The sequence below is a fragment of the Dermacentor variabilis genome, chromosome 4 (genome assembly GCF_050947875.1).
Source record: "Dermacentor variabilis isolate Ectoservices chromosome 4, ASM5094787v1, whole genome shotgun sequence".
In the NCBI taxonomy this organism is placed as follows: Eukaryota; Metazoa; Arthropoda; class Arachnida; order Ixodida; family Ixodidae; genus Dermacentor; species Dermacentor variabilis.
In genome coordinates, this window is record NC_134571.1 from 53,382,330 (window position 1) to 53,405,572 (window position 23,243).

General features: G+C 49.6%; 1 protein-coding gene and 1 long non-coding RNA gene across 5 annotated transcripts in view; one reads left to right on the top strand and one right to left on the bottom strand.

Annotated features, from left to right (window-relative positions):
• The window catches only part of LOC142579166 (uncharacterized), a 131,250-nt gene extending 124,371 nt beyond the window's left edge, over positions 1 to 6,879 (bottom strand). The window contains exon 1 of the long non-coding RNA XR_012827364.1: positions 6,702 to 6,879. This is a non-coding gene — a long non-coding RNA (uncharacterized LOC142579166). The remainder of the gene's footprint in view (positions 1 to 6,701) is intronic.
• Uch (Ubiquitin carboxyl-terminal hydrolase) overlaps positions 1 to 23,243 on the top strand; it is a 107,358-nt gene that overhangs the window by 30,627 nt on the left and 53,488 nt on the right. The gene's annotated exons all lie outside the window — the stretch shown is intronic.

Here is a 23,243-nt window from a genome sequence, read left to right on the forward strand (position 1 = left end):
TGCTAAGCAGTGCAGCACAATTTTTGCTTAAAAGGGACATTGTCATGATTGAAGGAAAGAATAAACAGACGCACATAACGTAAATGCCAAGCTTACAGGCACCTGCAGCATCACAAGCAAAGGGATGGGGTTGAGGGCTGGCAGCCCCCTTTCAATCTGCTGAATGGCTGCACCGATGACACTGTGGGCAGTGGTCCTGCAGTGGCAGCCTGAGGAATCTGGGACATTTGGTTTACCTGAGGTTTTTCGTCACCACCTGTCACATGAGTGAGGGTTTGTCACCTTGTTGGTTGTCATTCCTTCTCTTCTATGTCCCAATATTTAATTTTTTTTCCTTTCATAATTTTTATGGAAGCTTACTTCACCACATTGGATCACAGCATGCCTCCCCATGCATTGCCTTCCCTTCATTGTGCAAATGCTTTGTGTGTCACAACATTATAGAGTTGGGTTTTAGCATGGCGATGATAGTGTACTTCTTTAGTGTTTGGTATTTAATGTTTTACTGTGGCATATACCGTTATTTCTTTACTGATAATCATGGCAGCAAGCTGCATTTGACCAGGCAGAAATTGCTCCTCGGGTACTTTGTGTGACTTAAAAAAAAAAGAAAGGTAGTAATTTCAGCATCTACGCTTTCTTTTTCTCTTTTTCATCATGCTCACAGACCCTTCTGAGTTTCCACCTTATAAGCATGCTTATTGTAATTTATGGGCTATCTGGCAATTGATAAATGCTGTTGTGCTCTTTCACTGTCTATGTGTGCATTTTTCCATTAGTCAAGAAAAAGAAAAGAAGAAACTAAGAAACTTCTTTTTGTGTCCATTTTTGTTATGTTCAGACCAAAGTTGCATCGTGCTTTTTGGACCCTTGTATTCACGCTTGAAGGGCTCCTGAAATGGTTCGGACAGATTTTGTAGATGCATAAGGTACAGCTAAATTTGTGCCACTGTGTGTTAACTGTACACTGTCGCATAGACTGTATGGTCAACATGCAAGTATCTCATCTGTCGGTGAAAATGCCAAGGTGACGTGCTATTACCTCTTACAGAATGAGTTCTTGGTTAGTTCAACAATAAGTACAGCAGTAACTCTTGTCACAATGCCTAGTTATCTTAAGAAAGCATGATACATGCACATGTTGAGGGAAGTGAACACAAACAATTTTGCTATTCTTGATTTATACTTATACTAAGGAGTTTGTATAGGTTTTCTAATAGGGAGAGAAGAATGCATTTATTCAATTCTGTTATGGTATCCACACTTGACTGCAGTAATTCGAAGATGAAAGGATTGGGTTTACAGGGATGCAGTGTTGAAATAATTTGGTCTTTCTCTTTGGTGTACCTTTAAATTTATGCAGTCAAGTCTAATTGCGAATTTGTAATCCTGCTTGTTGCATAATTATGTGTCTGTGCGAGGGCGCATTTTTTTTTTCACTTTCTATTTGCTGAAATATTGAAAAAATTTTATTAGAATTTTTCTTGTTTCTATTTTCTTGTTTCTATTTCGTGTTTCTTTCAAGTATGGCATGATTTGTTTTGCATCTTCCAAACAAACAGATCAGCCTCTTTCTCCAGTTTTGCCACATATTGTAAAAAAAATAGTAGTAGGTTTTTGCTTAAAAGGTCAGTATAAACCAGTCGCTTTCTTTTTATGCTGGTAAAAGAGGTATTTTAAATGGACTTCTTGCTGGCACAAATCCTGTGCTTACATCTTTAGCAGATGTGTGAATATTTGAAACTTTTGAATAATGAATAGACTATTCCCTTATATCATTGTCTTTGAATCAAATACTCACTATTTTAAATACACATATTTTTCTAACAGTGTTTAAATAATCATATTGCCAACAATGCAATGAATTTGATTTGTGGCAGCCATAGTAGACATAAAGCACAAGAAGTGGTGCATTCAACTATCCAACATTTTCCAGCTAAACAGCTACCGTCTGTGCTTTCCGATGAGCCCCGACTACGAAAATACATTTTTTGTTTGATCCTGATGCTCCAATGGTACCTTTACTAAACTACACTTCAAAATGTGCAATGTAATGACAGAAACTTGCTAACATTGTAAATATACTGAGATGTAAAGATCGGCTCTGAGAACGGCTGTTCATTATTTCAAAGCTATTAGAAAAGTATTCACTATTTAATTTAATTTGCTTCTGGCACTATTTGATTCATATTCCATTTGGTCTCAAAAATTACTATTCCCAACACTTATTTTTTGTTCTACAACGTGCCACCTGCAAAGCAGCTGCAGAATACAATGACCTTGAAAATTTTCAGCACAGTGTGATTTCAAAAACAACATAGTGTCAGGGAACCTGGAAGACGATAACTATTAAAAAGTCACCTTGTTCCGACCTTCAAAACGGTTTTAGAGAGGTTCAGGTGGCATCCGGTATTTAAAGTCTGGAGCGTTCAGTGTGTTTTAGACTATTTTTAGGGCCAAAGTGAAAGAAGGACACGCATCACCTGTTGCTCATGTACAGTAAAAGTTGACTGCGCTTAACAGTAATCTGCTGAAAAAGTAGTAGTAAAAGCAGAAAATTTTTACAAAGTAGATTTCGCTACTGTTTTTCTAAGCTTTATCACCGAGACACAAAAATAGGGAAAAAAAATGAGTAGACCTCATTTGATAAATCAGTAGCTGTGGCAACCCTCTCGCGGGCCGCGAGGTACTTTTCTCCCTCCGAAAGACAAAACGGGGGTGGGCAAATATTGCCAAGCTGCTACACATCGTGTGAGTCCCGCGCGCATTAGTCCAGTTCCGCGGCGCGACCCCGCAGAGACAGAGCAGGTGATTGAGTGACGAGTGGTGTGGTGTGGTGCCCCAACTTCCTTCTCCTTCCTGCGTGCGCCTCTTAGCACTGCAGTATGTAGCAGTCTTGGCGGCTGAAGCGGGGTGGGGGGATACAGAGACATTCGTCACGTCACCTCTTGGCCGCTCTCGTCGTCTCTTCTCCCACGCGGTCGTCGTCGCGGCCACTTTGAGATGTTGTGTGTCGGAGGTGCGGCTGTGAAAGCGCCCCCCCCCCCCCCCTTTCTTGGCCGAAGGCGTGGCACCGTAGGATAGACGTGTCTGCTGGGTGCTACAGCTAGGTGCGCGCGCTTTCGCTACCAGACCGGTAGTCGCCCGCCGCGCTGGACGCCATTTGTTTCAGCACCCTGGTGTGTTGTCTCTGACTACGTGCCGCGATGCCGTCTTTTCTCTCTCTCTCTCTCTCTCTTTTTTTTTGCTTTTTAGGAGAGCGCGTTGTGGCACTGCGTTGTTAGTTATTGCCTCGTCTGCTTCATCATTCGTCGTATTCTGGCTACAGTTGCTTTCTCACGGGCGTTTTCTCCTCTCCTGCTTTCTCCTTCCGAACATGGGCCGGTCCGCCTTGCTTTAGCAATCCAGATTTGTTTTGGGGAAATCAATCGATTTCAGCCAAAATTTGTAAGGAGTTTCACGCTTGATTACCTCTCTTTTGCGTGGGTTTCGACCAACAAGGTCTTACGTTCGGTTTCCTGGTGTTCCTATCGAGGCTGTCGATCCTGTCTTGTTCTATATCTTAGCTATCCGCAGATAACACTACAGTACTATCCCGAGTTTTAAAGGACTACTGGCACGAAACTTCTGCATCCTTCTTTCTTTCTTTCTTTCTTTTTTTTTACGTAGCTGTCGACTTCATGATTACCTAAGGTATGAAGCCTTAATTCCTCGAAAGTGTCACAAATAATACCAGCACCATTTATGCGAGCCCTTCAAAAAGTGGCATGAGTGCAGCGCGTCTTCGGACGGGAAAAGTGTGACTATAGGAGCTTCATACACGACAAACCGCGTATGTGAAAGGCGATTAGCCATGCGCCGTCAGCAATCGTAAGCGGCGGAGCGATGCTACTCGCGGGGATAGAGCGAGTGACCACCCGCGAGCTTTCTGTGTACCAGTATTGCTGGTGTCATATCAAGGCGGCAGACTTCACCATACGTACGGTCCGGTTCACTGTTAAAGAGAGCACCTAATTGGAACCGAATGAAATATAACTTCTGCATTTCTTCAATTTTTCTGACGATGAGAAGAACGGTGGCTTATAGGGAAGTGTTAGGCAAGCGTTATTTGATGAAAGATTATTCCGCGGGCCTTGGTGTGGAACGCGGTCTCTAATCAGCGCTGGAGTAGTAATAAGGCGATCCCTTTAATAATAAACCATATTTTACGCTATGGAAAAATGTTCCCGAGCCGCTATCCCATTTTCATTAAAAAAAATGTCTGTCGACCCCATTTAGAAACAAGGGCTCGGAAGCGAGATCTGATCAGCTGCAGTAGCCAGAGGACAATTTCGACCGGGTAATTTTCACCTCATGAGAATAAAGAGCGGCTACCTCCTCGGTCAAATAAAGGAGTCTCTTTGGCGGCGACTACCGTTTCTTCCTTTTCTTCCCAGCGTAGGTTTAATTCTTCAGTTTAACAGTGATGCAAACGTGTCGCATTTGTGGGGGTTTTCTGTGAAGCAGTATTTTCGCTCAGAGCAAAAAGTCACTTAGTTGCGTATACTTAGAAAGTCACGCTCACCCTTCCGTCGCCATGTTTCGGTTTGTATGACGCATCAGCACCCTCCGTCACGTTAAGTATACATCTGCCTGGCGTGGTTGATTGGCCGTATTGCCGCCATGCTGCAGAGCATTGTTGCGAGTTGGGGTCCGAAGAAGAAGGGTATACTTTGATCGCGGAGGAGTAAGGGAACGTGGAGCCGGGCCCGATATCCAGTACGTTTTACAAACAAGTTATGTTACATGTTTACAAGAAAACTTACAAGTAGTACAGGAAGAGTTCATGAAGAAGTTGTAGCAGCTGATGACTCCAGCCGTCCGTCGCTCTTTTTATCCCCTGCGTGGTCATTGTTCAGTCGCCTCCCCCAATCTGGCGTCAGGGGACCGGTGACCTCAGGTCCCACCAATGCAGGGGTTCGTTGCCCTTTCCCTCCGAAGGGAGGTTTGTCGGAAACACACGCACATCACTGGGCACAAACGGGTATGGGGGATAGCACCCGGACCCCGTCTCCGGCGTGGACGTGCCAATTTGGGCGGCTGACGGGTGAAGGACTGTATCCTCGACCTGACCGCGTCTCCGGCTTGGACGTGCCAGTTTGGGGGGGCTGACAGGTGAAGGACCGTATCCTTGCTAATTGCCCAAACGTCTCCTGGCCGAGTTACTCCAGTGGTGGCTATAAAACGTCCCATTTGATAACGACCTTGACGAGGTTCCCATAATCGCGTTATCCGTGACCGGAGGTTGTCGCGGTGTGAACGGCCGAGCACAACAGCACCTGGTCACCGCTTTTATTCCCAGCCGCATCGGCCGCATTCCGGCAGGAGCGAATCGTGAGAACTCGCCAGTGTAACGCCGAGATTCTGACACGTGCTTACGCACCCCAGGGGGTCAAAAGTAATCCGCCCAGAGCCCTTACACGACGTCCCTCGTATATAGCTCATGCATGTATAGTTTGGGGGGCATATGTATGAACTGGTGGCTCAGTTAATTACCGCGTGATGTGGCATGCCGCACGGATAAGTTATATTTTTTCTCATGGGACCGAATCGTCGGGTTCGGGTGAAAGGACTAACGCTGCGAGAACCGCAAGCATATGCGGCACATGCATGGGCAGGGCGGGGTTCTGCTAATATATGCGCGCTTATAATGTGAGCAAAGTTCCGTCTCCAAATTAGCTAGATGCCGGCCATCCGGACTCGCGGTCATCTCCGTGCATGTGACATACGTGGCTCGGTGATAATTAATGACGACCGCGGTGGTTAAGCGAGGGTTGTGCCCGTTGATGTTTTCTTTTTCTTTTCTTGTTTTGACCCATCCAAAATTATCGTTTCTTGTCGCGCGCGAACTTGTTTATCGCATCGAGAAAGGTTGCGTCAGTGGTTGCGGGGAGGCTCCTTGTGGGCACGCAGGTGTTTCGATTGAGCGTCGCGAATGTGTTACCTTGGCCGCTTGCGGAGCAGGAGGTCGGTATCGGGGAGCAAGTGTTGGGCGCAGGTATATTAGACGGCATTCTTTTCACTTATTGTCTGCTCCCCCGACTCGTCCAACTCCTCGGGAGGAGTTGAAGCAGTTGCACTTACTCTATTACTTAAAAGAAAATTTTGTTATTGCAAACGCTGCCCCCCCCCCCCACGAGAAAAAAAAAGGGGGGGGGGAACAGAGAGAGAAGGAAATTGGTAGACTTCGGCTATGAACTCATTTAGTACAGCAGCAGCAGGTGCACACCATCGGAGTCACTGCCATCTTCACGAAAACAACTTTGCGATCCACACAACGTCGTCCTCGTGCGCGCAAGTATTGCCTGTTGCGATTTCGGTATAGTGCGTGCACAAGTACCGCCGCTCGTAGGGTCTCTGTTGAGCAGAAAACCACTAACAAATTTTCAGTTCCCAACTGTACATTGACGCAATTATACTTAATTTCTATTCCCAGTGGCCGTGCGACAGATGAGCAAAGTATCGCTTTTCTTTTTTTTTTCTTTTTGGCGACACGATAACAATGATGACGACCATATTGGTCGGCGTTACGGAAAGGATGGTTGAAGCAACGGGCACAGCAAACTGCAGTCGCTCTATAAAAAGAAGAGAAAAAAAGAAAAGAAAGAGAAAGCCACCATGGGGCTGGCAGGCTTATCTGAGTGCAGAAAGTTCATCCCTACAGGAGCCTGGAGCGGCTTTCGTTGAGGCAATGTCTGGCGACTGCGGCGGCGCTGACGGAAGCACGCAAAACGCAAGAGTGCGATGTCAGTAGAGAGTTTTAGCTTGTCCGTATACGTGATTATCGTTCACGGAATGCTGGGTTATAGGGAGCACGGACGTGAGCAGCCGGGTTGAATTGGCGCGGAGAATGACGAGAGAGAACGGGCAGAGTTACTGCAGAAGCTACCCATACTCTTCTATATCTGCAGGTGTGATTGTAACGGTAACAGGTGTAATTGTAACGGCGTGCGTTGCACCGATGCAATGGACAACGTGCAGTTTCTTCGGTCTTGTATTGTTTCGACGAGAACATCCGTGTGGCACAAAAAAAACCGTTCATGTGTTGTTGTCAGACAAAGCGTCGCAAGAAGTCGCTGCCACTATTGTTACTGCAGTCCACGTTTGGCGTAGTCCTGCAGGTCCGTAAAGAGCCAAACTAAGCCATGGTCCTCGTCCACTCGCTGCGCCTTTTCTTTGTACGCGTGTTCTTGTCAGCTGACCGTAGGTTTCTTCATTTTTCTGTCTGAGCACTAGAAGTGAACTGGATATCCCAATGTATACGAGCCTGGATGAGTATAAACTCCCCAGTCAAGCGTATTTACATAGTTTTCGTAAGCGGGTTAGCGCAAAGGAAGACCTTCCGTCTCTCGTGCTGCGCCTTTGTGCAGCGTGACTGGTATATGTGAATGTGAGACTGAAGAAGTGGATGCCTGCAAAATTGTGGCCCGCAGTTGCGGTCCATGTGGAGAGGGAAGAAAGTGCAGAGGCCTAACAACGTTGCGCGCAGTCATTACGAAAAGCAATAGAACGCAGTTATAAATTCATTAGGTCGATCGCTCGCGTGGTCTTCGCAAATTACAACCTAATCGGTGACCAGTCAACGTCGCGCGTTTGACATGCGCAGTTGAAATGAGTTCTCTGTGATTGAGCCCTTTTTTAAAACTTGGCTCGCTGCATGGATAAAATGGCTCCACACTGTGCCGAATGGAACGGTCCGTCGCGATTACGAGGACGAGGCGACATTCGACTGCAAACGACACAGTTTCTAAGTGTTGGCACCGAATCTGGTGGCTACGTGACTCGCGACTGCCCGAGACTTGGTGTCCGAACTGCACCGGGTTTCTACCTCCTACGCCAATTAAGCCAGTTTATTTGCAGCCGCAGAACCGAGCGCTATTGGGACGACACGCGCTCGCTCACTCTCTTCTTCTCCTTCGCGGTAGGGGCTTTCGGCGCATGACCAGAACGTCGGATTCCGCCTCTTCCTTCATCTCGTTCCGGTGTGCACCGCGGGCAGCTTACGAATTTTTCTTCGCGCTGGACAGACGAGAACTGTGCGTATGCGTGTCTCGGCGCCAATTTGTTTCGCCGAGGCGCGCGCGGGCTTTATGCTCCATATATAGGCTGCAGCTTGATTCTTCCTTATATGCAATGGAGTGGAAAGAAATGAACTAAAACAAATGAGGAGGAGGAGGAGGATGAAGAGAGACAGAGAGGGGGGCACGACGCGCGAGGGCACGGCAGGGCAGCCAAGACCCGCGGGGTCATTGTCGGCGTCCATTAATAAAGGACCAGTAGGGGGGCGAAGGAGCAGGGCGATTTTCGCAAGCATGCAGCCGTGTATACTGTACACGCTGTGGCGCGCGCATAGCGTAGCTCACGCAGCCCGCGTACGTGCACAGATGACCGGGAGAGAGAGAGAGAGCGCGCAGGTGCCCCCGAGATGGATGGCCCCCTCGCTGCCCCGGGCGCCCCCCGACGAAATTGGCTCGCGGGCCGTCGGCGTATAGGCTGAAAAGAAAAAAAAAAAAGATGCATCAGATCGTTCCGAACCTTCATCCACACGTCGCCTATACTCCCTCTCTTCTCCCCCAGCACCATAACCCCCCATCCCTCCCCCTCTCCTTTTCGTATACCCCGCACCCCTGACAGGAAACGGAGCCTTCAATGTCTTCGGCTTATACATACTATAGATCGCCGCTCGTGTAAGGGCCTAACTTGGTGGCAGGCTTGAACCGCGCGAGCGGAGACAGCTAGCGGCGACCGCGCGGTAATGAGGTGTGTGCCGGACTGACGCGAGAGCGGGCACACGGTATGCACACGTACCACGACCGGCGCTGGATCCGGAATTTGCGTCGTCATTCCATTGCTCTGACTCGACAGTCGCCTGCAATTCAGATACGGTGGCCTAAACGTCTCGGAAATACAACCGCGCGAGCGACTCACACGCACGTCATCTTTCTCATTCGTTGTCTTTGCACAGCTGCAACGTGAACTGTAGCCAAGCGAACTACGTACAGTATGAAAAATAAGTTATGCGGAAAACTGCAAGATGGACGAAGAATTCTATAAAGTTGATGGCAATTCTACCATCATATGGTAAAAATATGGTAAACCGAAAATATGGTAAACTCTGTCCTGTTTATATACTTCAATATATTGTGCCTTTGCACGGTGTTCACAGTGAAGAAAAAAAAATATGTTGGCCGCCGCTGGTGCTTCAGTGCGCTTGTCTTCCTATTGTCAATATTTGCAGAAATCTGCAAATCCTGACAAAGTATGAATTAAAAGCCGTACATGTGCGCGCCAACAATGAGGCAGTAAGATTCTAGCCACAATAAAATTTTAACTGAAAATGTAGTGGCAACTCAAGAGAAACCCCAAGTGATGCGGGTAACAGAGCTCTGGTAATTACACTTCAGTGGGGGAGGGGCGGAAGGAAGGGGTAGGCGTCAGCATAGCCGATGGGGAGGGAGGCTCTGCCCCTTCCCCCCCCCCCCCCCGAAAAATTTCGTAAGGTGATCGGGACCCGCAGGCCACCCCGCCCCGCAGTCGGCGCCTATGGTCGTGTCCAGAGCGGAGTGCGCGCGCATGTTTTGCTCCAATGCGGTCGCAATGCGAGAACTGTTCGTTCAGGACGCGATAGATGGCGCTACCATTAGTGCAGCCAAGAGAGATTTCGCTGTTTGCGTAACGCGCTGTCCTGGCGTCATCTTTTCGTGTGGGGTCGGTGTGAACGCGTTTAGTAAATCTTATCGGTTGTTTTTGAATGTCTAGAGAGATTTTCTTTCTTTTAATTTTGTTCGTGTTTGAAAACCCTGCTAAATCAGATTCCCGACTGCATCTTTAAAACTAATCACGCCTTATCGAGCCCTCTACTTCCTTGTTGAAGTATAGGCCAGAGCAAGTAAAACTAATCACGCCATATCGAGCCCTCTAATTCCTTATTGAAGTATAGGCGAGAGCAAGTTATAGCGCAGGCCGACCTCCCTGCCTTTCTGTAAATAAATCTCTCGTTCTCTCTCTATCTCTCAGCTTTGTGGAAGAACATTTGCTAGCTGATGAGGATTGGCCGTTGGTACCATTTCACCGGACGGCTAAGACAAGAGATGGAGTGAGAGTGAAACATAAGAGAAGGAAAAAAAAAAAAAACGAAGACAAGAAAAGTTGACCGCATCGTTCTATTCCGTTTTTCATCTTGTCGCGCGTCAGCCATAATGCAGTTCTGAGCGATTTCTGCACCATACTTACCGAAGCTATTCGGAACTTTCATGGAACCCTTATCACTTCAGTAGACGTTCCGTGTGTGATTGACGCGGAAGACATGCGGAATTAGATGACTGCGTACGGAGTATATAGGGGTCTAGAGACTTCACCCTGTTTTAGCAAACAAGTCAGTCCTCGATGGGCTTAAACGAAATGTCACCTTTTCTTGATTTTCAGCGTTTTTCAAGTCCTATAGGTTCCTTTAGGGTGGTCTTTTGTTTGATTGTCTGTTTGTCAATTTTTCTTTTCGACGTGAAATGTCCGTGAAAGTCGTCTTGTTTGATTCGCGCGTATACTGCGTGAACGCGCAGTCGCGCCCCTCCTTGCCGTGGCGCCCTTTGCGCTCGTCCTCGTCGCCTGTGTGCAAATAGAGACGGAGCCCTCGAAGCTAAACTGAATGGTGGGCGGGACGGGGCGGCCGTTTAATTAGAGAGCGGGCGGGGTGTGTGCGAGTGCGTGCGAGTGCGTGTCATTCACGCCGCCGCGCGCTGCCTCCTTCCCCTCCGTTATTCCTTGTCGGCTGCGCATTGTTGTTGGGGCTGGTGCATGCCGCCATAGCAGTCGATACTTTCTCCGCGAAGCGTCGAGCCCCACTCTTCGACAACTGGCCCGCTGTACGCACACTTTGTGTGATTGGGTCATATCTCCTAATAGGTCGATATATATGTAAGTGTGAGGGGCGCTCTATATGTACTTGCTCTCAGCGTGCTTATTTGTAGACAGCGTTGCTCCTGGTCTTCCCGTTTCGTCGTTAAAACGGACGTCGTGGTATTTCGATGATTGCAGATTCCAAATGAGCTGGCACTTATGTACCGACAACTTGAGCAATCGAGCAAAAAGGGGGGACGCACTAGCAGTATAACGTATACTGAAGTAGCGTTCTATAGGAATCTGCTTTCCCCTTAAATACCGATCCGAAAAGATTTTGTGCTTTCAGCTGAATTTACTAGTATCTCGCAGCAAGATCGCACTTTATAGCCAGGATCGTTCAGTATAGCACTTGTCGGGGTTACTTGCTCGGTTTTTCAATTAAGAAAAAAAAAAAAAGGCGAAGCTGTTTTCATCTAGTAGTGAATTCAAGACATGGCGACTGTTTCGTTACCTGACCACAAAGCACGCGCTTTGATATTGTCAGTAAACGTTGTGGTGAAGGAGGGGGTTTGACGGGCGACGTGGACACATTTGGCGCCACTTTATAGGCTCCTTTTGAGAGCTTGAAGCGCTGAACCACGTGGAGCGCGCCGTCTGTCGCCGCCTGCATGCGGCGTGTGTTGCGTCGGCGCGGCGCGACCCCATGGAAACGGCCGCGACGTGCTGTGTGTTAAAAAAAAAATTAAATCATGGGGTTTTACGTGCCAAAACCACTTTCTGATTATGAGGCACGCCGTAGTGGAGGACTCCGGAAATTTCGACCACCTGGGGTTCTTTAACGTGCACCTAAATCTAAGTACACGGGTGTTTTCGCATTTCGCCCCCATCGAAATGCGGCCGCCGTGGCCGGGATTCGATCCCGCGACCTCGTGCTCAGCAGCCCAACACCATAGCCACTGAGCAACCACGGCGGGTGACGTGCTGTGTGTGTCACCACGACAACAGGTCGCCACGTTAAGTGCGCTCTGCAAGATTAGAGCCATGGTGGTGAAAGTTTGGTTTCAGGCTGGCAGTTGAAAACAGCCGTAGCATTATTATTATTATTATTATTATTATTATTATTATTATTATTATTATTATTATTATTATTATTATTATTATTGCCACCACGCAATATACATGAAAGAGGTAGTATGGACGTGGTTGCTTCGCACCATATTGGTTGATGTGAAGGAACCGTACCGGATGTATACAAAGCTGACCGGCAAACTAATGCCAACGCACGCGCTTGGCGCGATGTTGTCGCGCGAGCCAGTGATGTCAGAAACACCTCCCGGCCGACGTCGGATTCGGCGACTGTATGGGGCAAGAAGGCGCCGCGTGTGTCCGATTTTATGCGCACAATGTGGCCCGCAACGGCACTGTAACTCTACACACCAAAAACCTATAACGAATCTTCGAGAATGAGGGAAAAAAACATGGAGGAGGAGGAGGGGAGGGGGGCGGTTTCACAACGTCATGCATTTGGTCTTTTAAAATACACTTTTTTTTTTACTTGCGCAGCTTTCTTTTTCTTCCATTCTATACGTGAAATCATTTAACGCAACTCAAAAAAGGTCCGCTTTCTTTTTTTTTTTTTCTATGCTGTTCTTAACGCCCGCATAAGCGCCGACGAGGCAAATATTGACGCATCCACTGCGAAGGATTCCGCGTAGTGAGACTCTATGTAGTACATCGATCGAGGCGTTAATCGCGCGATCACGACATCTACGGCCTCCTTCGTACATGCTGCGCGGCGTGTGTAGTACGTACGTACTGTATGCACCCTCGGCCCTGCAGGACGGCGACTGCAGCGCTGTCTGAAAGATCGTGACTGCTGCCGTCTTTCGCGCACGCCGGTTGTGGCATGTAGCGCTGGCGAATAGGCTTCACCGCTGACCCCCGGGGGTCGTGGCGGTCGCGACCCCGCATTTGCCACGCGGCGCGTGCTCGTGTGTCACGCATCCCGCCGGGCTCCCTATCGACGCGTCGTGACCCCCGCTTGTGGCGTATGCACACAGCCTTCACAGGCGGCCCCGCATGCGTGCCGTTGCTGATCTGTTATCTCGGACGGCGACGGCCGATCGCTCCCGCAGCCGGCTCCCGTGCGCTACCGTTTCGTTCGGTCCGCCATGCCGCTGCAGTGCTTCACTCGTCGTGAGTAATGGCGCTTTTTTTAGGCGAGCAAGGCGGCTAGCGGCGGCCCCAGCTACACGTTACACTCTTACTCATTCGATGGCAAATGTCATTCCATTACAATGACATTAAATTTTCCCGTCTAAATCCCGATTAGTGGGATTATATGCGGATGCCATTCGATTCGAATGACATTAAATCTTCCCGTGTGACAGGGGTATTAGGGGTATTAGACCCCTGTCACACTGGACGTTTTGATGTCATTCGAATCGAATGGCATTAGCATCAAATGACATTATTCGGCTGCTACACAGCGATATTTAATGTCATTAGAATCGAATGACTTCTGCAATCGAATGAGTTCGAGAAACTCATTCGGCTTTACAGTCGAAGCGAATGTATACTGCATCCCAGAGACAAGGCGAAATATGACATTGAGCGTTCGTAATTTCAGAAGCACTCGTTTAAAGAGGCAATTAATTTGGCGTGGTTTAAGAAATATGGCATTTTAACTAGAGTAAGACTGTGCGGCAGGCTGTCACAAAATGTTTTCACTCTCCACCTCAGTGGCGTGTGGCGGCCGTCGCTTTACTAGTCGGCCATACTGTAAACAATCGGGCGCCTCTGTGCGTGTGTTTTTGGCGTCTCGAATGGCATCTGCATCTATTTGATGATTGAGCCTCTGAAAACTATGCGTTGCACGCAATGGAAAGCACGCATCAACTAACCGCTTCCCCTGCTGCAACTGAGCATCATCGTTCAGCGCTGCCATGTCAGTCATATTGCTCGTCTGCAATTTTTCGGCTATGGCTATTAAGCTGGTTAAGCCTTGTTTTGGCTTACAGTGGCCAGCGATTCTGGAATTAGTAGTTTTGTATATGTGTTGTTTTGTGTTATTCCGACATTCTACACAATGCGTGTTCTACATTGCTCACAGTTCTTTTTTTTTTTTTTTTTGCAATGATCGCCATTGATCTCATAACCGAATGACATTGCTTTTTCCTGTGTAGCACCACCATGAATTGAATGGCATTCGTCGCATCGAATGTCATTCGAATCTAATGGCATTAGAATGTCCAGTGTGACATGGGTATTAGACAAGGGTACACCCTTTGGGGTGTATATCTGCCACACAGCGATAATCGTCACCTGCCTTGCTTGCGTTTCCTTTGTTGAAAACGCCGCGCCCGCTACTTTCCTGTCGGGAATGCTGTGGCATGCTGATAGCGCGCATGCCGTTCTTTACTGGGAAGTACCGGGCTCGCAGCGTTTAAGAAAGGAAATGCGGACAAGAGAGATGACGTTTATCGTTGTGCGGCAAGATACAACCCAAAGGGAGTAATTTTTTGTTTTTGAGTGTACCCCCGTTGTATACTCTTCAACAAATGTACACCCTTTGGGGTGTATATTTGCCACACAACAATAATCGTCATCTGCCTTGCTTGCGTTTCCTTTCTTGAAAACGCTACGCCGCTACTTTCCTGTCGAGAATGCTCTGTCATGCAGAGATAACGCGCAAGCCGTTTGTGACTTGGAAGTACTGGGCTCGCAGCGTTAAAGAAAGGAAATGCGGACAAGACCGATGACTATTATCGTTGTATAGCAAGATACGACCCAAATGATGTAATTTTGCTTAAGAGTGTATGCGATGAGCACTTTAACACCATTGTGGGTATATAAAGGCTGCTTGGTTTGCCTCGTGGCTAACGGCCTCACCCTTGATAAGGGGTTATATAATTTCTTTGATGGGGACAAACGAAGTTTCCTTTTCTTTTCGGCGAGCTTTTGTGGCAAATGACATGATGTGATGGAAACACGAAAAAGTGCGTGAACTGAAGTGGCACATTGGGCTTGTTGGTATATCATGATGGAGGCAATGGCGTCGCGCATCAGAAACGGTACAAAAGAACACAGACGACACACATGTTTGGCGCTAAGATATGTCGTCTGTGTTCTTCTTTTGTCCTGTTTCTGATGAGCTACGCCTTCTGCCTTTAAAATGCGTTAAATAAACTTTTAATAGCCACCGCTCTCAAGTTCTCGTGTTAGATAATTAGGTGCGCACCAGGTAACGGGAAGCAACACCAGCCTTTCAAGTGCGGTTTCTCTCATCACATATCTATAGTTAGAGGTGCTGTCGTGTGCAGTAATTTTTATATAGCCTTGCGGGTAACGGTGTCAGCAGTGAGAAGATGCATCACCCTTAAGGGTGTAAATAAAATCTACTGAAAGCTTAGCTTGGTTAAGCCTGGAAGATTGCGAAAGCAATACCCTTGGCTGTGCCTTGGTTCGGCTGATGGTGCGGACATGGTTGCCCTTTGTTAAACTTATGGCTTGACATCATCCGACATAGCGCAAGGCAGCGCGCCGACCACTGCGAGGAGCCGAGCTGTAGCCCCATTTATCCTCCTAGCGTGACGTCACACCAGCGAGCGCCCTCTCTCGGTAGCGCCGCAGCAGCGGCGCGCAAGGCTTCGCCTCCACCATCGATGCCGCGAGTTGGGGCCCCGTCTCTCGGTCTGGCGTGACGTCACAAGGTCACGTGACGCGCAGCTGTGTAAGGAGGCGCCACGACCACCGATGGGCCGAAAGTGCGAGCAGTATTGCTTTCGCAATAATAGTTATGAAGACACGCATCATCCAGACACGCGGTGCCCCGAGAAAGAAGGAACCAAGGAGATCAGGGTTAACTAAACAACGAAATGCGGCCTTATATAAGGCATGAAGCAATATGAGGTTTCAAGTGTACATCAGGTCGTAAAATGTGCAGTAGCCAACAATGTATCCAACTTGCGGGGCCAGGCGTCTTGTTACAGCATGCGGCATACCTGGCGCCCGGCGCCTGCAAAATTTCGATAACATCGTTGGTATCTTGTGTCCTACCTGTGTGATCTTGTTAACGCCCCCGAAGTTGTACATATACCGCCTCGACGTGTCACGCATGCGTGAAACGCCTGCTAAATCGTATCACAGATGGTCGAACGAAAATTGTTGGTAGGTCGGAAAAAATTAGGCGCGAAGTTGCACTCGTGCCCTGACGTTTCGTTAATCAAATACCGCGAATCTGCTGTTGCTGGAAATACGTTATTGCAGGCGTACGCAAGAAATGTTCGGTAAAATGAACTATATATGACATCGAAAGTCAACCTTCTCAGCTATAACAGCGTTGTTTCCTTCTTCCTGCATGTGGTGGTAACTGATATAAACGGAGCAGCACTTTTATCCAGTCTGAACATGGCCTTCCAGAGCCAAAAGAAAAAACGTACTGAACAGATATAACGCGCCAAATGTTCGGCCTGTTCGCGAGCTACTCAATCACCAGGCAGAGGGAATAGTCTATGCACAAGTGAAGGCTCCGATAGCCGATTTACCGCGGCACGAAGAGTGTGATCCACCAGCTTAAAATTGCACGTAGAATCTCCTCAGGGAGTTATCTGAATGATGCGTAAGAGTTTCGTAGTGACGACGTGGTGTTGAGTGGTCGGTCGTGCGCTGGTGTGCTTGGTATAATTGCGAGAACGAGCGTGAAAGAATCGTGAAACGGAGAAGCGCGATTTCAACACCGAACTGTTAAGTGAGACCTGCACAAGACGACATAGAAGAGGCGAGTGGAGGCAATGTTCACTCGTGTTATAGAGAGGCCGCAGCGGATGTGAACGTGAGGCGAAATGACGAGGGAGATGAAGGAAATGTATGCAGCTTTCCCTGGAACGTCGGTATCGGGCGGCGTCGGCTCGGCGTCGTTCCTCTTGTTTGTTGCGCTCGGCAGCGTGTTGCCGTGGTTCCCCGCTCTGCGCGGCGTCATTCATTCGTTCCTGGCGTAATCTGTATTTGCGCTGATACTCTGCATTCCTGCGTTTCTGTTCTTCTTCACTAAGCGGCATTACGGTAAATGCGACGGCACTGCGGCGACACGAACTGCTGTGGAAGGCGGCGCAACGAGAACTGATACGGCAAGCAAACTATACTGCATGTGGCGGCGCCAGGTGCGCTGATGACGTTCCGATCCGAAGCCACGGCTGCGCCACAGTTCTGGTGCGTGAATGATTGATTGTACACGTCACGTGGTCACAGAGACGCGCTCGTGCCACTGCTGGCGCGATCGTCGTCGTCTTCTTTCATAGCTGGCTGACTCTATCTTGAAAGCGATTGTCTTGTATACGCGAAGGATGGGCGGATGGACAGCTTTCTCGTTGGGTAACCATAGAAATGCTTACGCATTTAAAAAGCTCCGCGCATGTGCTCATTTCATGTGTTCTCAAGCCCTTTGTGTAATTTGGTATGGTCCAACTATATACGACCTTTCTGTTCTTTTATTTTTTTATTTAATTTGAACGACTTTTAAGCTTAGTGGCATATGGTTTTGTTCATTATGTTTAGTTGCCTGCTTCATGTTCGTTTTATTACACCGTGTATAGCATATGCTTCCGTAGGTAAGCGGGCACGTCGCAAATGGGAACTTTTGGAACACGTGATATGGAGAGCAACCAAGCTGTGTAGTAGGGTGTAGCCTACGTGCTGTGTCTCGATTCTCGCCGAGCTCCAATGTTCACTAATGTTTCCATTTACTTTTTTTTTTAAATTCTGCAACTGATGTCATGAGATGGTGATCATATTCCTACTTTTCTAAGTTACTATTCGGCGTAGTATGTCACTCGAGCTCACTCGAGCCCACTTGACCTCCCTCTAGTGTAAGCAAATGGTCCCTCGTATGTATCGCCGAGTGTTCGACGTGCCTTTTACGGCTGTGCCTGATTATTGTCTGTGCATTTTATTATATTTGAATTTCTATAGGCGATGACGCCACTCTTAACAGCTTGAAGTCATATTGAACGCCATTGTACCGGCCAGTTGTGTTGTTGCTTTCGTACTGCGTCACCGATGGGACTAATCTCTCTTCACATTTGTGGATCCTCTCCACTGTGATCTTCGTTCTTTCGGAACGCTAAAGTGGCGTTTGTTGCAAACATTGCTTATAGTGCAACCAGTCCTTTTCATTCTGGGCGCGTTCTCACGAAAGTGTAAGGACTTTATTCTCTGTGCTAAAGTGCTGATGGTCTACTGACTCTTGCGGCGCTTCCACTCCATTTCTCCAATATTTCCACTTTTCGCATTTCCGAGGTTCTCTCAGCAGCTGGTACCTTATAGGCGAGCGGTCTGCCTGCCACAGCGCGCCGCCAGTGCGCCTCGTAGCTTTCCTGCGGCAAACCAATGCAGTCTCCACGGGTAGATAGATGGCAGGAGAGGTCGACTGGGATGGCCGATTCTGCGTCCGATTTTGTGGGGAGGAAAAAGAAAGGGAGAGAGGGGAGAGAGAGTCGCGAAGGAAATTGGTGTCGGCCACTCGGCCTCTATTGCACGCGAGGGATGCTCTTGCGATGGGTCCACTTCCCTTTCCCCCCTGTTTATCGAGAAAGAAGGAACACGCAATCGCTTGGGCAAGGAGAAGAGCTTGGGGGGGGGGGGGGGGGGGCATGCTTGTTGCTGGCGGCGCGTTTTTATAGCCGGCTCGCTCTGCAGGAGTCCCAGTCCGCGCGGGGAGATCAAATCTGTCGGCCCGATCGATCGAGGCCCGCGTAGCCTTCTCCCGGCACGATTTTTTTTTTTCTTCTTTAGCACGCGTTGTTCATTGGCCGAGCCGGACGCGAGGGCGTGCGCCTCGTCCGCCAATCGGTCTCGACCGCCCAGACCCCCCCACCCCCCCGCCTGCTTACGACTTGTTCAATTGCTGTGGACCACAGTGCTCAGTCGCTACTACGTTCGCTCGCTTGCCGCGCTCGCGCAATGGTAGACGAGACTCCCACGCGGCGGTCTCGTCCCCTCTTCTGGTCCTCTCATCCTCTCCCGTTCGCCGCACGGGGTCTTCGGCTGCTGATGCCAGCGGCGTAAACGGCAGCATCGGCGTAATCACCTCTGAGGATGTGAACGCAGGCAGAGAGGAGGAGGGGGGAGGATCGGTGGGACGGGGGATTGTTGTAGCGGCAGCAGCGGCGGTGGAAAAGGAAAATTACGTGGCCGGGTCAAAATGAACGCTGCTCGTTCGCCTCGGATGTTGTTGTGCGGTGCGCGCGCCGGGGTCACGAATCCTCTTTTCCAGCACTTCACTGAGAGGCTTACCAACGGAGCGAGGGGGGAGGAGGGAGGGGGGGTGACGGTAGGTTGTTGCGCTTTATGCGTGCCCGCTGTCTGCCGCCGCCGACTTATGGATGCCGCGCCGTTCATTACGTGCCCTGCGCTCCTGAGCCTCCTGAAGCCGGTCGGCCGACGCGGTGCGCGCATTTTGTTTCGCGTTCGCGCGCCGCGGACTTAAGGCACAGCGAGGGCGTCGTTGTATTGGACGGCCGTGTGGTACTTGCCGCCGCGTTCCCGTAGTCCTTAGATAATAATGGCAACCCGAAAATACCCCGCACGAGCTACGAGCTTGCGTGTGTATATGTCCCGTAACTCTTGTTACGCGCGCCACTCATTATACTGCTATTATAATCGACCCGAGCACGGGTTGTATTTGTATGGGAAGGGGGCAACGCTGTATCAGCCCTTATATACGCGAGATGCGAATAAACAGTTGCATCGTGTATGCGTGTGCCCTGGCGGGTTTGGTTTCTGTTCGAGCCAAGTGCTCGAGCAGGTATAGCACGTGTTACTGCAGCGGCAGCTCAGTGACGAAGATTGCGCGTGGGCAGCAGCCACTCTGCTGTACGCGCGTATATACTGTTTGGATCGCACCGCTGGTACGATCTGTTGGGAACTCGGCGCTGACGCCCGTGGTTGTACCTGGGTCGCAAGCCCCAAGGGTAGCGTTGGCCTGGCGGCCTGGGGTACAACTGGAAGCATCCGAAGGTCCCGGCAAAGCATGAGTCGACTGGTAACAACGAAACAACTTGTTTATTTTAACATCGCAAAGAGTTGGCGGTCAGGTTGACCGAAGTAGAGAGACGGGAGAGCACTTTACTCAACAGAAGAAATCGGAGCCCTCCTTTTGGCGTCCGGGGGCAGCTGTTTTTATACTCTCGCAGTTGAGGGCAAGAAGGAACCCCTCAAAAGACGAGCACGTGAATGTACAATGGGCTAATGGTGACGCACACTGTCGTAGCGATGCCGTAGCACCATGTCGAGCACGATCTCGTAGCACCCTGTCGTAGCGACGCCGTAGCACCATGTCGAGCACGATCTCGTAGCACCCTGTCGTAGCGCTGCCGTAGCACCATGTCGAGCACGATCTCGTAGCACCCTGTTGTAGCGCTGCCGGTCGAGCACAATGACTGTAATGAGAGGATGATCCCTATGCGGTCGCATCGCCGCAGTCGCGCCTGGAAACACCTGGCGGGGAGCGTTGCGGCGACGACGATCGGGCCAAAATGTCTGCCGCCCCGCCGCAGTCGCGCCGGCAAAACCACGTGTCGCAGGCGAAACGCAACAGACCGCCCCGCCGGGGGAAGGAGATCCCGATGGACAGGGGACTGCATCCGCTGTCCGGAGGGATGTCGCTCGATGATGCACATAACCGAAGTCGGGCGTCCCTCGACGTTTCTTGAGCGCAGCGCACAGAGAAGGCCTCGTTCTCTCGTTCAGGTTCGCACGGGACACTGCCAAGTGACTTCGGGAGAGTTCACATTTTTGTTCTCGTTCCCGGCAAGCGTTAGAACTACGCTGAAACTCAACCGCTCAGTCAGCAAGCACGGCACAACCCTCACTAAGCCCTGCCAGGCTCTTTCCCCTTTTTATACCACTGCCTAGTTCCTTACAGTAGTCTAGCATCACTCAGAACGCGTCCACAAATTGGAAAATTGCACTAGAAAGCATATCATCACTTTGAAACACTAAACAAAAGCAATATGTTAAAAAAAATCCTGTCTCAGGAAGAAAAACATCAGTAACAAACAATTTTGAGGCTGATTCCTACGTTAGGGGCTTCGACTTAAGCCATCGGCGTTACCGTTGAGACTCCCCTTTTTGTAACGCACCTCAAAGGAATATTGTTGTAAAGCGAGGCTCCAGCGCAGGAGGCGGCCATTTTTGGGAGAGATGGTCTGCAGCCATTGGAGAGGGCAGTGATCCGTCTCAATGATAAACCTCGAGCCGGCTAGATAGCATGACAATTTCTGAACGGCCCACACGAGACACGCACACTCTTTCTCGGTGGCGCTATACGCCTGCTCACGACTGGACAGCTTACGACTAGCATACAGGACGGGGTGTTCTACTTCTCCATTTTCCCGTTGGCACAGTACAACGCCCATGCCTCGCTCACTAGCATCGCACTGAACAACGAACCCTTTTGTATAGTCGGGCGATCGTAGCACAGGCTGGTTTGTTAGGGCACTCTTTAGGGCGCTAAAAGCTCTTTCCTTTGTCTCGTCCCAGACGACTGTTTGAGGCTCTGTCTTTCTTAGAGCATCCGTCAGGGGAGCCGCGATATCAGAGTACCTAGGGATGTACCTCTGATAGTAGCCGGCGACACCCAAGAACGACCGAATATCGGTCTTGGTGCGCGGTTGCGGAAAGTCTCGCACAGCGGCCACTTTTATTTCAGAGGGGCGGCGACGACCCTGACCAATCACGTGACCGAGGTAGACAACCTCGGCCTGTGCTAACTGGCACTTAGGAGCCTTGACTGTCAAGCCCGCTTCGCGCAGGCGGGTTAGCACTGCCCGCAAGTGTGCCATATGCTCAGACCAGGATGCGGAGAATATCGCTACGTCGTCTAGATACGGTAAAGCGAATTCTTGCTGTCCCCGCAACACTTTATCCATGAGACTTGAAAAACAGTATGGCGCGTTCTTCAAACCAAAACTCAACACTTTAGGACGGAATGTTCCCATTGGTGAAATGAACGCCGCATACCTACTAGCCTCTTCTGTAAGTGGAACCTGCCAATAACCCCTGACAAGATCTAGGGTGGAAATAAACTGAGCGCTACTAACTTTCTCAAGGCTCTCCTCGATGTTAGGGATCGGATAAATTTGATCCTTAGTGATGGAATTAAGCCTGCGGTAGTCGACGCAAGGACGAGGTTCCTTGCCCGGTACCTCAACTAAAATCAAAGGGGAGGTATAATCACTCTCACCTGCCTCAATAACACCGAGCTGTAGCATTTTCTTTACCTCAGCCTCCATAATATCGCTCTGGCGGGGTGACACCCGATACGCCTTGGATCGTACTGGCTCTGTGGAGGTAAGTTCTATATCATGAGTAAGTACAGAAGTCCTACCAGGCCTCTCAGAGAACAGACCTTGAAACTCTTGTAATAGCTGGTGTAGTTCGGTTTTCTGCTCGGGCGACAGCGGTGCTTTACTGATAAGGTCACTAATGACTTGACCGGTGTCTTCCCTGTTCGTCACTGAGCCTAGTCCCGGAAGCTCGACCGGAAGCTCTTCAGGAACGTTTACCATCATGCACACCACTGCTTCCCTTTGTCTATAAGGTTTGAGCAGATTACAGTGGTAAACTTGCTGTGCTTTCCGCTTTCCTGGCAGACTTACCACGTAGTTAACGTCCGACAGTTTCTGAACAATTCGTGCTGGGCCCTCCCACTGCACGTCTAGTTTGTTGTTTAGCGATGTGCGCAATATCATGACCTCATCGCCCACCTCAAAACGACGGGCCCTGGCTGTCCGATCATAATAAACCTTGGCCCTCTGCTGGGCCTTTGTCATTGCTTCACCTGACAACTCCTGTGCCCTTCTTAAGCGTTCGAGGAGCTTAAGTACGTACTCCACCACGACTGGGTCGTCGCCCCTACCTTCCCATGATTCTCGAAGCATGCGAAGCGGAGACCGAAGCGAGCGACCGTACACCAGCTCAGCTGGCGAAAACCCCGTAGCCGCATGCGGCGCGGTCCTTAAAGCAAACATCACCCCAGGCAGACACAGCTCCCAGTCAGTTCGATGTTCAAAACACAACGCTCTCAACACGCGCTTCATGACGGAGTGGAGCTTCTCAACGGAATTCGACTGTGGGTGGTACACTGAGCTGTGTAACAGCTTTACCCCACACCTTTCGAGAAAAGTTGTCGTCAAAGCGCTAGTAAACACTGTGCCCTGATCTGATTGGATTTCCGCAGGAAAACCAACTCGCGCAAATATGGACAGTAGTGCATTAACTATCTCAACTGAGCTGAGTTCTTTAAGCGGCACTGCTTCAGGGAACTTTGTCGCTGGGCAGATCACAGTCAAAATGTGTCTGTACCC